The following is a 15,455-nucleotide window of genomic DNA, read 5'->3' on the forward strand; positions in this document are numbered from 1 at the left end:
TCAAGCAACAATGATTTATCTCTCCTTGTTCTAATATCTACCAAGAGTACAGAAGTGAAACATTAGTAGCAGATATCAAATGCAAACATCAATAAACCTTGATCCATTCATTCATCAAAACCTCCTCCGAGGGTGCAAAAGTGCATGTTCTGAGGACAAGTTTTTGACAAATTTCTAGACCCTCCTCTAAATGCATGAGAAGGGTTTAAATACTACTTCCTCATTCTAATAATAGTTTATTTACAAAATTTAAGATGTGGTTTTCAAATGACCGTCCTTTTTCTAATCTAATTTTTTAAGTAAAAACAACACTCCAAATTAAGCTACTTCTGTATCTGGTCTTTAAAGCTGCATGCATTCAATGGTTTAAGGAGAGCCGACTGTCTGACTTCTGCTTTGAGCTGGGATGAGAAAACGGAATCTATGAGAGCTGGCACCACTTTTTCGGAAACATTTATGACACATTTCACAGTCATCCACTGACTATGCGGCTTCACCAAGTATGCCCAATAACATTCCCAATTTAACCTGTTGAGTTCTTGGATCGCTTTTCCCTTTTCTTCCGCCTTCTGCTTCCATTCTGCTTCTAGTCATAGTTTATTTGGTAAATACCCCGGGGTGGTCTCTGCGATTAAATTTTCTCTATGCAAATTCTCATTTACACAGACGATAAGAATGCTTGCTGTCGTGGCCGCTGTTTCTGCTACTTGTTTTGCCTCCCTGATTTGATCGTCCCACTTGTTGAAGAGCAACTCTTTATGATTCTCATTTATCCTGGGTGCACCTGCTCTTTTTCCCTCGTCTTCATCCTGCCAAGCCAAGTACTCCGTCACTCGTTTATCAATCTGATCATATTCACTTCGTAAGTCGACCACTTGATTGGTGATCTTATCACTCATTTCACAATAATAATTCCACTGTGATATCTTTTGTCCCAACACTTCCTGTTGCTGCAGTAGTTGTTCATTCAAGGCAATAGATTCTGAAATAAACTCTGTAAGTTTAGGATCGTCTCTGTGCATCTCTTGTACATCCTGCAACTGTATTCCCTTTTTGTCCAAACTTCTTTGATAACCTATTTGCATTTGCTGGAAGTCTTCCTGCAACTTTTCAAGTTGTTTGTGTGTCTCATTTTTAGTATTGGCTTGTTGCAATTGTAGTTGCAGTACATGTATTTGATTTTCTTGCTCTTTCAACAATTGTTATACTTCTTACGCTTTGTCAATAGTCGCAGAGGCATACGCCCTACGATCTGAGACAGTTTGGTGAGATTTTCAGTCAGATTACTGGCAAGATCTTTCCATAGGACGTCTAATTGCTCAGCATCCTGAGAAAGTGTATTTTCTAGCTTCCTCTTTTTTCTTTGTCTTCTTACAACTGATTTATGTTGGGGACTATAAAATATGTCCAGTGGGGGAATTTCTTCTACATTCAGTAGAAGCTCAGAATATGGAGCGATAGGAATATGCTCCATTTCTGTGACATTGCTGACTATGGTTGAGCCCACTTCTTGTGCTACCTGTGTATTGCTCACAGGTGTTTTTGGGGCTTTTCCTTCAAGATTGATCAGTTCGTTGAAGGTTTCCCATTCCTTATCTAATTCTATTGTGATGGGTGGTTCTTCAATGACGAGAGGGGGGACATCTCTTGGCGGGGAGGCGATAACCTGTTGTTGTGGAAATTCCATTGACTGAGCGGTGTCTTTAGCTGACTCTTCGCTCCTATCTTGGTTGTTTTTGGATCTTTTAGAATGCTTAGGCATCTCTTTTCCAGCCTTAGATTTAGATCCGGAAGTGCTTGAATTCCCACTAAGGCTAACGCTTGGAGTCGGTTCTCTGGCAGATAGTCGCAGCTTTTCTAGAGGAACACTGGCTAGTCTTCTTTCCCTGTATACCATGAATCTTTGGAGGTCATCTGGAGACAATTGTGATTAGGCTTCCTGCAAAATTTCCTGAAGTGAGATTTTACTCTGAAATATATCATCAAATAAATCCTTTTTTCCAACGAACACTTTTATCTTGACTGTCATTGTGAAATTCTGGGCAACCTCATTTGGGTCAAATGGTCTTGCCGGGAATTTAAATAATTGTAGACATGTCATATTCTGTACTTCGGTGAACGTGTGACCTATATCGAACAACGAAAATGCCCCACAAGCCACAGGGAACTGTGGCCATATAGCCTTCTTTTTGTCTTTTAGGTCTTTAGTTAGGCCGCCTTCTGAACAGGTTTGATATGCAATTTCTCAAGCCAGAAGTTTGTTAGGGATATACAAAGGTAGAACATGAGGGGGGACGATGCTTTCAAATACTCTAATATAGGTGAACCATTCTTCTCCGAACCATCTTGCGATGGGGATGATATCTATTTGTGCCTCAGGTGACCACCTCGGGGGGTCTTTATCATACATCATTCTATACAAGGGTAAGATAAGCCCGTGACGAATCTGGTAGAAATGTGGAATGAACTGAGAATCCCATAATATCTTATGATAAACATGGATGGGTAATGGGTCCTGAGTTGTCCATTTCCAACCCATAACGGGAAATTTAGACACATAACAAATAGAATCCATAACATATGCGGATAGGTAAAAAGGAGGATAGATCCTTTGAGACATGGATCTTTTAGACCGGTAATTGACAATAGCCATGAATAGGTTATCAGAAAAGATCTTGGCCCAATCTATAATAACGGCATTTGTGGCGGCATCTATTAATGGTAACCATTCAGACGAAAACTTATTGATATCTTGCATCCCATATAATCTACAAAGCATGGCCGTAACAAAACAATACGGAGAGGTGAGGGAACCCGTGCTGTACATACCGTTTTTGTCTTTCTTGAGCGGTTCATCTTTTCTGGACCAATCTTTGGTGGTCTATGATAGGTTTGGGTTCTCCGCCACAAATTTTTTAATGAATTGTGCATTGTAAGTCGCCTGCGGTTCAGGAAGATGATACATGAGCTTTAAATCTTATGCAGCAAATGACCCGATGAACCCATGTCCTTGAATTTTAAACTGTCTGTTGTTCATTTCTGCGTCGTCAAGTATCCACTTGATCATATCCGTATATGGGAGAATTTTGGGCCTTGTTGCTATCCGATGAAGGAATGAGCATGCTAGTTCTTCTAAGGATGCTTCGGAAGAGCCCTGTGAGTCTGAGACAGCGGTAACCTTCATTATTCTGGGTTTTCTTCTTTAAGCAGTCTATACATGCTTTCCCACGTCGATATCCCTGCGTCTCTGTTACAAGCTGTGTCTGTATATAAATGTGCCATTTCCTTCACCTCAGAGCCCTAAGCTTTATTTTTCTTTCCCATTTCTTCCTGCGTATGGATTTGTATCATCCTTCGCTCTCCGTTCCTGCAGCTCACAAGTGAAATGGAAATGACTGATCAAGAAAGGTGATGGGAGGGTCTTAAATGCAGCAGATATATCAAATATGCCACCTGACGTGAAGTAATTCTTTGCAAAAGCACGCATCTGCATTTCATTAATAGATGAAAAATAATTCCTTTATTATCATTAAAAGCGCATGATCTTGAGTCAGATTATGGTAAGTGGCTTTTCTTGAATAGCGTGCCCGAAAGATTCGTGATGGAGTGATTTTGTGATTTGGTTCGCAATCGTCGCAGATCACGACATCGCATTATTTCATTATCGCGCTCTCGCACTGACTCACGAATATAACATCGCAGAGTTGATTTGGCTTAATATCGCAACCATCGTTTTATCGCGATATCGCAACATCACAGATCACAGAAGTTTTATGCTTGCCAAATTTTGTTAGCCCATTCCCTGCGATATGCGATCTTGCGATCGGTGTTATCGCAAATCGGAAAATCTTGAAGTTTTTCTTATTAGCATTACTTTATTGCGATGTGATATATTTCTTAGTACGAGAATCTTGCACATACCGAGATTATACCCAAATGGAGGTTTTTTTCTATCATTTTATGATGCGGCTTTTTAAAGATTTTTTCCTTATCATAAACTTAGGTTTTAAAGTATTAAAAAGATCTTCCTAAGCTTACGATGGTAACCTTATTTTGAAGAAAGGAAACTCTTGCTTTTCCTAAATTTTAACTAAGGATCCCCATTCATTTAGTATTTTGGACAACACTTAAATGAAAAAAGGCGGGGGGGTTGTTGCTGGCCATAACAAGAAGATAATGCACAAATATTACACAGAATTAGGAATCAACTTCTCTTTATTATCTTTTTGTCCCGATTATAGACTCGACCCCACCCTGCGCACTCAGTTGTAGGGGTTCGTGTACTTAGCTGCAAACTCTACTAGGCCTCTACACACTCAGCTGCGGAGCCTCTTCCTACTACTACAACCCAAGACACTTACAATTCTACTCTAAGATTGAAACATTCCTTTGCTACTCATTCTATCAACTACTATCTTTACAACTTAGAGCCTCACTCTATTTATACAATCCCATGGTCCGCAGACCATGGGTAGGCTGACTTTACACTAGTTTACAATACAATGTTTAGGGCAGACAACCCTATGACTCAATTGTACACTTCGCACTTTGCACCTGCAATTCGTGAAGTTTTACAACATCTTTGACAAAAAATTGGGCTTTGAGCCCCAAAACCTGTTGTGGGAGGATTCCATGCCCAACACCCCCTAAAAGGGGCACTTCGTCGCACAACACATAATACATTTGCACATGCTTCCTAGAACTACAATATTGTAGAAGACTTGGTGCAAGCACTATCAACTATGTATGCACTCAAAGTATTATAAACTTTTCCAGCACAACAAAGAGCTTTTCTTTCAGCTAGTGGTGTAGTTGACCCTCAGGATTCCATGCTAGCAATATTTGACATGGAGAAATGTAAACCCCACCTTTCCCACAAACTTGCATTTCAGGTGAAAAAAATTCAAAACGTCGAGGTGTAGATAGAATAGTCATTGATGAAGGCACTTCAACTTGTGTCATGTCTACTTCATGTTGGCTCGCCTTGGGTTCTCCAACCTCTCTCTATCATCAAATTACATTAAATCATTCGATGGTCATACCTTTAACCTAAAATTTTACCTTGTCGACTACCCCATCACTCTAAGTGGGAAAATGGTAACGGTGGACATTGAAGTCGTAGATCGAAAACTCAATTATAATCTTATTTTGGTCCACAATTGGACTTATGCCATGACTGCCATCATGTCTTCTATTTTCTACCTCATCCTCTTTCCATTGGATGGGAGAATAGTCACAGTGGACAAGTTATCCTTATGTTCCCTAGATTACTCCCTGTTTCCTAGTGGAATCATACCTTTATTGGGTGGCATACCTAACTCTTATGTCAGTATTGGTACCAGCCTTTTGAAGGGTTCTTCCCTGATGGGTTTCTTTCCTCTCCCACCACCCAAGGTTCCACAGATGGTTTCTATGGTCTCCACCATTCCTCATGGCCCAACTGATCCCTAGATCCTCCCTGCCCCTTCAGAAATTGACTATTATAGATAAAAAATATCGTTGTCACTAGTGAATTGGCCTATCAATCCATTCAATCGGCATCAGATTCTCCTGTCACTTTGGTCACGACCAACGGTACCATCTCCTCTTCCATAACTTCTCCCTCTAACAATCTCCTTATCAAGTACTACCTTCAGATGAAGTTATTCGAGAGATCATGTGTTTAGAGGAGCGAGCTTGGGAAAACTTAATCCAACTCATTTCGATATCTGGTTTGGACACAACCCCTATACAAATCCTATCCTTTGAACCACTTGAGTTTGTTCCCTCGAGTTATACAACCATCCAAAATTTGAATCTGAAAGGGAACATGGGAAATATTTCAAAGGAAATTCTCATTAATATCTTAGTCAAGACAGGCATCGTGGAAAATATACAGATTGGAGCCGATTGCAATGCTGAGGAAATTTCAAGCTTCAACTGTATTTTCAAGGAATTCTACGATGTATTCACTTGGTCTTATGAGGAAATTCCTGGCATAGAGCCATCTATCGTCATGCATGAGATCAAGATCTATGACAATGTCAGGCCTATCCACCAAAGACTCTGACCATTCTGCCCCCGCAAAACTGTAGCCACCAAGACTGAGGTGGAAAGATTATTATGTGTTGGTTTCATCTACCTGTTCCTTTGACAGAATGGGTTTCCAATATGGTTCCTATAGATTAAAAAATAGGGTACCATCTGCGTCTATGTCGACTACCAAGATTTGAATGTTGTGTGTCCAAAAGATAATTATACAACCCCATTCATTGACCAAATAATCAACAATTGTGCCAGTTGCGAATCCTTCTCCTTTATGAATGGTTTCTCGGGCTATAACTAGATTTCCATAAAACCCACGGATGGGCACAAAACCACCTTCATTTTCCCTTAGGGAATATTTAAATATAGAAAACTCTCATTTGGTCTAAATAATGATGGAGCAACCTTTCAATGGGCCATGGACTATGCATTCCATGATATCAGACACACTATTCAAGCTTACTTGTACAACCTCCCAACCCATTCTAAGAAGCGAACCTAGCACCTAGTTCATCTCCGAGCAATTTTTCTTAGGTGTGAGTTCTATAACATTCGTCTAAATCTACACAAATGCATATTTTTTTTCGAGTCTAGACACCGACTTGGTTTCATTGTGTCCAAACACAAGATTATGGTTGATCCTGATAAGGTAAAGGAAATTACTCGATTTCCCATGCCATAATCCATTTTATAGCTCCAACGTTTTCAAGCGAAGGAAAACTTCTTGCGACAATTCATCATGAACTATGTCAAGCTGATGAAAGGCTTTATGCACCTACTAAAGAAGGGAGTACCATACTTGTGGGATAATCAAGCCCAATGATCATTTGATGCCTTGAAAGAGGCAATTACATATGCCCCATTACATAGTGTTCCCAACTATTCACGTGACTTTCTCTTATACCCTGCAGCCTCACCATCCTACATTGGTATGGTGTTGGTTCAAGCCCATGATGATCTTAGTGAGCATGTGATCTATTATCTCTTGAAAGGCCTGGTTGGGCCCGAACTCTAATATTCACATATGGAAAAGATATCCTTAGTAGTAGTATTTGCTGTCAATCCCTTCTGGCACTATATACTGCTGCAACAAACTAACATCATAGCTTTGGAGAATCCCATGAGACACATTTTATCTTGTCAAGTAATCGGAGGAAAATATTTCAAATGGATTGTTATCCTCCAACAATTTGATTCGGTTTTCACCATTTCCAAGGCGAAAAAATCCTTAGTCTTTGCAGAATTATTTTCAAACCTTCCCATAGTTGATACAAATGAGATAGCCCATGATCCTCTTCTAGATGGATTTGTCTATATGGTCGAATCAACTAACCCTTGGTACAGAGACATTCTTGTCTACCTCCAAGTGCAACGACTCTTCCCTAATCTCTCGTCAGGCGACCATCATCGCATCTGCCACCAAGCTCAGAACTATTTAGTGTTGAACGATACTTTATATCATTATGTTTTTGATACAGTTCTTCGACGTTACCTCACTTATGAAGAGGAAAAACACGTTTTAAATGACTGTCATGGTGGGGCATGTGGCAGTCATCTTTATTGTATGGCTACTTCCTAGAAAATTCTACACACAAGATACTACTGGCTGACCTTGTTTAAGGCAGTCCAGTAGTGTCATCCTTGCCAAATATTTACCAAGAAAATGTGTGCACCCCTAGCCACCCTACACCCGGTTATATCCATTAACCCCTTTGCCAGATGGGGCATTGACTTCGTCACATGCAACTCCACTTCCTTGGATGGACACAACTACATTATTTTCGATGTGGACTACTTTATGAAATGGGCTTAAGCCATTCCCACTTTCTAGGCCAATCAAGAAACCACAATGTTATTCCTATTTAATCAAGTGATCTGTCATTTCGGCATGCCTCACACGATTGTTATAGACCATGGTTCTCACTTTCAAAACCACATGATGTCTGAATTAACATCATTGCTAGGTTTGAGGGAAGAAAATTCTTCCTACTACTACCCCCAAGCTAATGGCCAAATGGATGTCATCAATGACATTCTAAAAACCATGATCTGTCGGTTAGTAAGAAATCACAAAACCCACTGGCATCGTATGTTATATCCTGCATTGTGGGAATATTGAACCTCAGTCAAAATTGCTACAGGCTTTTCACCATTCCAACTTGCTTATGGTCTAGAAATAGTGCTACATATCAAGTGCTAGATTCCTTCACTAAAAATAGTTGTTCAACACTTGCCCGGAACCACCATCGAAGAAGAGCACTTGCTATTCCTCAATCAGTTGGACGAGGCTAGTCGAGATGCTACACTGGATATCGAAGCCCACAAGCGTCGAGTCAAGGCTCAATATGACAAAAATTTCAAGCCTCGTTCTTACCAAGATGGTGACCTTGTTCTACTTTATGATAAAAAACATGACCTCTTGGGGAAAAGTACGCTTCAACCATTTTGTATCGGTCCACATTTCATTACCAAGTTCCTCTCAAAAGGTTCATATGAAATTCAATATTGTGACAAAATCCCACTTGCGGAGCCTCACAATGGGATCTATCTCAAAAAGTATTATGCCTAGTATTTCACTGGGCATTTGCTTTGTAAATTTATGTATTTATATGTTTTGCTTCTTTTTTTGTCACTGTATTTTTTGGCTTTTTATGAGTATTTTTCTCATGCATTTATCTTGTTGTGCAAATGTCTTCATTACCCTTACCATATGTAGAATACGCGGATGGTGTCAGTCGTCACACATGGCACATTGCATCAGCTTCTTGGGGCATTTACACACCTGAGTCGGAACTACTTAGTCCCGGGGGAGTTTTTCTTGGCACTGCCACCAACAATATTTTTGAGTATATGTCTATAATTACACTTACTAAAGTATCATCTCGGGACATCTCCAATCTAGTGGTCAGGTTAGACTCTCAGCTAGTCGTTATGCAATTGATAAATCATTATCACATTCACAATCAAACCTTGTTACGTAATTATTTAAGGGTACGACTCTTTGAATGTCAATTTGAGTTTATTACATATGAACACATTCCTCGAGAATTTTATGTAGTACCTGTCTCATTAGAAAATTATGTAATATATTGGCATCTGTTTGATTCATTATAGATACATGCATGAAAGTAAAATTTTACAAAGTTAAAAATTTACAAAAAATTAAAAATAAACATTTACATCATATATATATATATATATATATATATATATATATATATATATATATAATGAGTCCAGACTTTTTCACATCAAAAATTCCAAAAAATTGGGTGTTCGTATGCACAAAATGGCTTTACTAATCCTTGCTATCACACCCATTGGCTATACCATACTACTGCTAAGCTTGTTGCTCATGATAACTTAGAACATCTCTAGCCAACCTCCTAAGAGGAACCAAAAATCACTTTGGCACACCCATAGTGTGTCGCTACATATGAGTCGATATCTCCCTCATGGTAAGAGTTGACACACCCATGCTCAAACACTCAAGATTCCTTGCAACCTCGTGGAGACTTTGTGTGTCATCTCCCTCCTCGATGGTTGTCGTGGCTACTCCAACCCCAGGTAGTTGATCACCCCACCTAGCATGGTGAGGCATGCCTACAGGATCTATTGGTGCCACATCTGTGTCAAGAAAATGCTTCATGTCAGTACTTGTTCACCCATAATAAAAAAACATTACATAAATTTCAAAAGTTAAAAAATACTTTTTGTACTCTGATTAAACCTCTTACCTTGTGGCCCCCACTAAGTGCTAAGAGAAAATTTCAGTTTCGGATCTCCTTTGTAATCCATACCTGCATAGGAATAATCATCTATCATGATGATCTGGCCATTGAGCCACTCGAAGAATTCATCCTTGAAAAAGTGTCTAGTCGGCCCCCCTCCAGTACGAGGTGCTAGGGAAGCCCATCGCTCTTATCTTGGCTCCCTAGGACCGGCTATGTCCAGAATCATGTGAGGCCTCAGCATAGGCACTCTCTCAAGAAAAACAGACAATATTAGAGTACCATACCCAAACTCTCTTTGGGCCCAAATCTTGCAAGCTGTCAATTCTGATTTCACTTGGCGAAGGACTCCCTCACACCAATTGAATACCTGTGGTTGTAAGCAGTCTATTTCTAGTAGAAATTGAGCCTTTGAAGCAACATGTTGGCTCTTGGACCCTGCCAAGCATACTATCATCCATAGAATTTCCCTCATCAGCATAGTTCTAATCCACTGAATAGGAACTTGGTTTCTCACTAGTGCATTGCCTAGCCTACAATGTATCAGAACCAAATATGTAGTGGTCCTGGGATCATTTCTCCCTCCTCTTATGTTTACTCGAGAACCTTTGCATGATAAAATATTGAGGAAGTAAATTTCATCTCTTTTAATAGAGAGCTCATGATCCCCAATCCTGAACACACCCTGATGTTCATCCCACTGCTCGATAATCCAGTTGAGAAGGTCCTCCTAACCCTTCATCAGGTCAAGTCTAGCATATTTTAGCAAACCGCATCTTTGCAAAGCTGCTAAACTTGTCAGATCATTTAGCATTTGAAGTTCCTCGCTGTGATGGGCTCTTTCCTGCCATGGACTCATGCTACTACCTCCTAAACTACATAAATTAACCCATAAATCAGTCTTTCAACCATTTAAATTCATCAAAAATGAAGTTGTGGGTTTCAAAATTGCACCTAGCATGCTTAACATTTCCCCCTAAGGCCCATAGGGCATGCTAACACACCCTAGTGGAACAAACAGAGCATTTAACTCTCCCCCCAATCCTCGGAGACAACGTTAGTCGTACTATCTATTTAGGGCCTACATAAAAACTAATTTTTAACCCCAAACTGAACTAAAAAAGGTAATTGTCATGCGGAAAGAGTTAGTTTTGCGGACAAACCCGACCTCCCTAGAAGCTAAGGCTTTCTAGTGATAAACAAAACAATCAAGCACTATCTTTCCCTAAATATTCATTTAAGATACAAGCAACCAGGTGTTTAAAGCATGCCTTTAGTCCAACGCTGTTTGTAGCAGCCAAGCCTCTCCGATCCAGATGAGCTCCTCCTTCTCTTTGAAACCTACATTCACTAACAAGCAAACGATTACATAGCACTTGAATAACTCATATAATAAAACATATTCATCATAAAGACCAAGGAGTATATGAAACAAATTATATATAACAACTTGTTGAGAAAAATGAACTTAATTGTATTAATTGGAAACAAAAGAAACCATTACAACCAGTGCCTTGGTGTTGTGCAGGTCCCTCCCAGGGTCTAGCAAGAGTTCTCCTTTACTTTGATCAGCTCACCCACTTCCAAATGAAGCTAAGAAAGGATGGGAATCTCTCCTCTCAAGCTCTAAAAGGGAGTCCCAATTTTAGCAGCATCTACCCTTAGGAATGTTCAGCTTTCAACCTCCCCTCCCTCTGGCCCAATGCCTGTATTTACAGTGCTTTGGAGGAAGTTAATCAGGTCCACCATCAATGGGATAAGCCCCTCTTTCAATGGGATAGCTCCCCTCTTGATGGGATAAGTTCCTCTTTCTTTGGGATGCATTAACCATCTGGAGGCGCTCAATCCATGTCAAACCATCTTCTAGAATGCTCTAGATTCGACCACAAGTAACTTTTTTGAAGTAAAACTTGCACCTTTTGACCTTTACAGGAGTACGCACCCACCCCTTTAGAGACAGAGTGTACAAGTACGCCGGTATTATGAACTTGAGGTGCGTACACGCAGGTAAGGGTAAGAGAAACTGTGTAACAAGAGTTATATTGATTTTTAAGGACTTTCTCTCTTTCTTGGAGTTTGACATGAGGAGCAGAGGTATAAGACTTGCCAAGGAGGATAGTATGACAGTTGATGGAGCCATACCGACTGCAAATAGTCATGGTGACAAATTTTAGTGTAACATATTGCCCCCTAAAGTGCGAAGCCTGTAGTAGATTAAGGTTTCATATCATCTAGGAAGGGTGAAGTACTTTATCATTTCAAGGATTATCTTGTGGAGAGCCCAGTCGGAACCTGCAAATATTCAACATAAAATACATATATAAGATCATATCATCGCTGAGGTAGGCATTCCCATACTCAGATTGAAAACTTTAACTAACAAACTAACTACTGCTCTGATATAGGAATGATTTCGCAGTACATTATAATCATAGACTCATGTAGACATAGTATGGACGCAGCCATCTATTTATGATTAGTCTACTGTATAATGAATACAAAACTCCTCGCAGCCTGGATGGTGGAAACTAGATCCAGGGTCTTCATTTCTACTTCCCAAAATAGTACGATTCTATCCATGCGAATAAATGAGTTGATGTCGAACATGGTAGAAACCACTTGATTACCAGTCGATGATATAAACTGTTAACAAGTGTGAGAGAGACCACCAGTGATGTCAATGGTTCTCAAAGTACTTAGTACAATCCATGAGACGTGAATGAATGTGTTGATGTCGAACATGTCACGGAATCCTTCGATCGAAAGTCAATGATGTAAACTGTCGTCAAAGGCAAGAAACCTGCCATTGATGCATGCAGATTTCAAGGTACTGACGATTTCTAGGTCATCTTTCTAGATAATGTGCTGATGTCGATAGAAAGAGATCCGTTGCAGGCAAGCCCACAACACGAAATCATAAATAGAGTTGAAGAAATGTAGCTGTAAGGACTGACTCAGGGATGGTCAAGATGGATGACAGGTATTTTGCAGATGAATAGTTTATTTGCAGTGACCTCTTGAACACATAATGACACAACAGAAGGCTTGGTGACAATTGACCCAAAGTTAATACCCAGAAACCGGCTGAAGATTTTCAATGTGGTTTGATCAACTGTTAGGCAAAGGATTTCCCAACCCAGGTGAATGAAAAGTGTCGTGTTCAAGAGTGGTGATAAGGTTTTTCTGTGACAAAGGATAACAAATAGGCTCATTTTTCTCTCTTTTCCCCCACCATTTCTAGCAAGTACCTCTTTATTTTTTACAAGCTTGAGGAGGATAACATATGCTTGATTATAAGCTCATCCTTCGGATGAGTCCAACTTAGTTTAGATTTGAACCCTAAGAAGGAGTGGTTCGTTCCTATTTGTAATTGAACAGGTCCTTTACTGTGAAATTTTAACGAGTCTAGTATAGGAGAAACTCGGCGTTTTTCAATTTTAGAGAGTCTGAAAAACTTAAGAAGACTCCAGGGTTGACCTTTTTCGTAAATTTGTGTCTCCCAAGCCCGAAAAAGTATAAAATAATACTTGAGAGAACCGCTTGATCTTTACAACCAAGGAGTACTTTCATGATTAGTGTCTCTGATCTGAAAAGTAAAAAGCGATCAAGGACACATCGTTTTATTTCCAATATCGAATTTGAAACAACAAAAATCCGACAATCTTTTCATGTTTTTACGGTCAGAAAAGGGCTATAAGAGGACCGTATTTTAATTCTGTTTTAACGAGTGTAAAAGAAACGCTCGGCAATCTTTTCATGTTTTAGGAGTCAGAAAAGGGCTTAAAGATGACTCTGATGTTTTTGTTTGTGAAAAATGACAATTTTCCCTGAAAATCCTTTATCCTGCACAAAAACCAACACATTACTCATACATGTTTAAAGATAGATAAAAATACTTTGAAAAATACCTTTTCATGGTGAAAAATAAACAAATTTACCATTTATTTACCCAAAAAACCTATAAAAAGGGCTTTTACCAATTCATTTTTACCATTTTACTGTTGAGGAGAGAAAAAGGGCTTTTGGCAAGAAACTTCCCGTGGACATTGCGGAGAATCCGACCGTCGAAATCGAACGCCGTCTCTTTCAGGTAATTTTGAACATCCTCCTCTTCATTTTCATCCGTTTAGAATTTGTTTTTAGGCCCTAGATTTTATTTTTTGGAGGCTTTGGGGTTTCAAGATCCGCCTTTCGGGGTACGCAGGTGCCACACTAGGGACCCGCGTACCCCGACATTTTCTCAGTTGGGAAAATGCCGGGCGTACGCACCTTGCCTTAAGGGAACCTGCATACCCACGCTCTGTTCCTAAAGGTGGGGTGCGTACTCCGTGCAAAGGGTTTTCAAACCCCAAATTCTCTAAATTGGACCAAAATTTTTTGATTTCATGGATTCTAATGGATGTTTTCTGGTGTGTAGATTGTTCACCATGCTTGATTGGTGCGAGAGAGAGCACGAAGATGTTGATTTGGCCGCCATTAGTCATCAACCATCCATTGATGCTTTGAAGGCATGCGACCTTTACAAATACTGGGCCATACCTGGCATGAGGGCCCAAGTGCGCTTTCTAGAGTGGTTGGTAGAAAGATGGAACATTCAGGACCCGTGTTTTTATATTGGAGGGTACCAGCTCGAGATAGAGCCCTCAGATATCTACTTTCTCACTGGTTTGCCCAAGAGAGGCGAACACTTGACTCTGTTCGGGACTAGGCCGGGTGGCCAGTCCATCGCTAGTCTCCGACTAGAGTGGTGTAACACTCAGACTCAGGAGAAGGGGATAGAGATCAAAACTATATCCCACCCTGAACTTATGGTGATTTCTTTTACAGTTACCAGACTTTGCGGGGCTGCCGCTTTACACATTGCCACTGGATCCCAGATGCAGATGGCAATTGATTGCTATCGAGGCACCATTTTCAACTGGTGTGATGCTGTGTTGGCCAATTTAAAGGGCCAACTGACTAGAGCCAAAAACGGACAGCTAAAGACTTTTGGGTATGGGCCTTTAGTTGTGAGTTTTGGCTTAGAGAGGGTTCTGATGTTGATCCCACAGCAGCTCACTGTTGAGGCTGGGCTTCCCCGAGAGCCCAAATTGATGCGATGGGTTGCGGTTATGGCCCGTCATCCTGATGAGGGCACGAAGGTTGTCCTATTTACTCTGGAGTACTTTCACTGGTTAGAGGACCAGGTCTTTTCTATACAGGATTTTCCTTATGTCGGAGTTGATTTTCGTGGCGATCCGGACATGGTTCTTCCACTGGGAGAACAATGGGATGACAGGTAATTCATTTTCCACAAGTTTTTAAACTATCTATTTTTTTTTGTTTTTATATAGTCTCAAAAATGATAGTAATAATTTTCAAAATGCAGATGTAGGCCCACGTCGTCTAGCCAATCTCCGGCCTTTCGAGAGGAGACTACAAGTTGCAGGGGCACTGGCCCCACAGGACGAGGCCACATAGACTTTAGCTGAGTTGGAACAAGACCTAGAGCGTCTTACAGCAGATATACCAGAGACTACTATAGATGATATTCCTATCAGGCTTCAGCGCTATGTAGTCGTAGTCCCAGGACCTTTTAGAAGGTTCTTGTGTAGGGTAGCCCATGCAGTGGTGTCGTATAGAGAGCATCACCAGTGATTGGATGGTCGTTTTGTAGACACATGCGACATTTTGGTTTTTTGTACTTATCATTTTTGTCGA

The sequence above is a fragment of the Pinus tabuliformis genome, chromosome 3_2, assembly GCF_031772625.1.
Source record: "Pinus tabuliformis cultivar Carrire ecotype Pingquan chromosome 3_2, CPIR1, whole genome shotgun sequence".
Classification (NCBI taxonomy): domain Eukaryota; kingdom Viridiplantae; phylum Streptophyta; class Pinopsida; order Pinales; family Pinaceae; genus Pinus; species Pinus tabuliformis.